General features: G+C 39.6%; 1 protein-coding gene across 1 annotated transcript in view; it reads right to left on the bottom strand.

Annotated features, from left to right (window-relative positions):
* Window positions 1–2500, bottom strand: part of LOC125034019 — a 12776-nt gene that overhangs the window by 7413 nt on the left and 2863 nt on the right. The window lies entirely within an intron of this gene.

The raw sequence follows: 2500 nt of genomic DNA, 5'->3' as shown, positions 1-2500 counted from the left end.
TATTATTATCATTATTATTATTATCATTGTTATCATTATTATTATTATTATTATTATTATTATTATTATTATTATTATTATTATTATCATTATTATTATTATTATTGTTATTGTTAACATCATCATTATTATTACTACTATTATCATCATCTTTATTATTACTATTATTATTATTATCATTATTAATGTTAATATTATTGTTGTTTTTTATTATTATTATTAATATTATTATAATTATAACTGTAGCGGGGCGTAGCCCAAGTAGATTTTTATGTGTCTGGTTGAGTTCGGGCTCGACCGAGAATATGAATAAAACTATTCAGGAAAAGATCGTCTGCAGTGAACAGATGTAAGGTTCCTGGCCTACGTCACGCTGCCACCACCCAATTAGTAGGTTCGGGAACCGTGTGTGTTGTGTATGGGGGTGTGAATGTTGTATGAGAAGGGGTGGAAGGAAAATACAGAATATGTGTGCTGAATGTTGTATGTGTAAGTGTGTAAATGTGAAAAAGGAGATAGCGTAGGCTGAGCGTCTGCGTGGACGTGTATGGAAGAAAAATGCAAGATCATAGAATTCTTCCTCTTCCTTTCGGGCAGAGCATCCACCTGTTGGCAGTGGGAACCCAGGTGTAGCAAGGTTATGATGTATTCTAGGATATCAGCTTAATATACTCTGATTTGTCTAGCCTTTTTACAGACTTTCAGGGTTGCGAGATAGAGTAACCAGCAATGTGCTGTTAGGAGACCCAAGCCCAAGATCGTTAAGCATTAAGCTTTAGTCAGAACCAGAACTTAACACCGATGTCATTTGTTTTCCTGACTGGGACTGAGTGAAAGTTCTATGACGATATGATATTTATTGAACAGGTTACACTATTTAGGAAGGTCTACAAATAATTCAGTCATGAGAAATTTTGATAGTTGCGTACATCACCAATTTAATCACAGCGGGGGTGATGTATGTGGAAATCAACACCAGATGTAATAAAATAACTCACGAACATTTACGCCTAAGTTGGCGTCGCAACTCAATAAGTATTTTTAGACAGAGTATTAGCACGAAAAGAAATACACTGAAACCTAATTTAAACAAGGTAATCTCCAACCCAGAATGGAGATTAACATAAAAAGAATAGTGCTGAGGAACTCAGCACTAACGACAGGAAAATGTGTTGTAAGAAATTTACTTAGCGTCGGAAGACAAGTAAAACAATAAAACACCAAAAGGTCATATATCACGAAGACTGCCTGAACACCCACACGGTCAGGCAGGAATCGACCAAGGCAAAGTAAAATAAAAAAAAAATAAAAAAACGGCAAAGACAAGCTAAAACGGCCCTAAAAATACGGGCGAGAATATGGAAGATCTTTCTCCCAGGAGGTACGAATCCTCAAGCTGGGGAAAAGGAAAAAAAAAACAAAGAAACAACCAATCATGAAAACAACAACAACAACAAAAACTAGGTAATAACTCAGCTTAAATTAGGAAATGGCACACTGGAGGTACGGATCCTCAAGCAGTGTCCCTTCTATGTGAGTGGTCCTTTTTATGCTCTGACCCTTTGTGCGATCAAAGGGCTGCTTTGGGTTTTCGTGAAGAGAGTGCACCCTGCAAATAGTAATGCAGCATGTCACACGCCAAAGTCCAACAGAGACCAGGTGTCTCCTACACACAACCATTAAAGTACTTAGCTTGCAAAAACAAAACACGGATTCGTTAATCCTGGCGTGAAGCGAGGTAAATCCACAGCGAGGTATATCCAAGACGAAGTAAATCCAAAGCGAGCACAATACCGAGAGCGGAAGCATTGTCTAACATAGAAGTCAGGACCGAAATGTTTTCCCCATATGAATGGCGCGAAAAGAAGATACGCAAAGCTTCGGAAGACCAACCCGATAGTTCGGTAGTCCAAACAACCCAAAGGACCCGAACCACCATGAAAAGAGAGAGGGAGAGAAAAACAAACAGCCAGAATATGTAACAACCATTACTCTCTTCAGGGGTTATATTAACACTTTGGAAGCGTCGCCAAAGATATAGAACATTTTAAAAATAATAATAAAGGAAAGGATACCGAGGAAAACTGGTTATGTACAATTTACGTGAAAACTGTGCATTTCGAGCTGTAACTCTCCACGGTATTGGACGTAGAAAATAAATAAATCTCTTTATTTTTTCTCGGAGACTTCAACGCCATCCAAGTAACGAGACTTGGTTTAAAATACGTTATATGGTTATTTTTATAACCATGTTCACATTAGGTCGTAACACTGTCTTTGGCGGCTCGTATGGCTTTGGTCACGGCTTATGAAGTCGCACTAGAGTCACGTGGGCGAGGCGCGAATGGCGGGTGAAGCACCAGCCTTGTGCGGATGCACAGCGAGTGTGCCCGTATCGTTGGTGGAAGCGGAGCCCGGGACGGGACGTCTCATCCGAAACAAATGGCAGCATCGCAGAGTTCCCCGCGTCCTTTGTTCCGTGGTAGAGGAGGCAGGCATG

Source organism: Penaeus chinensis, chromosome 17, assembly GCF_019202785.1.
Source record: "Penaeus chinensis breed Huanghai No. 1 chromosome 17, ASM1920278v2, whole genome shotgun sequence".
NCBI classification, from domain to species: Eukaryota; Metazoa; Arthropoda; class Malacostraca; order Decapoda; family Penaeidae; genus Penaeus; species Penaeus chinensis.
The sequence above is the reverse complement of the archived record's forward strand: the minus strand, read 5'-3'. Positions and strand labels throughout refer to the sequence as shown.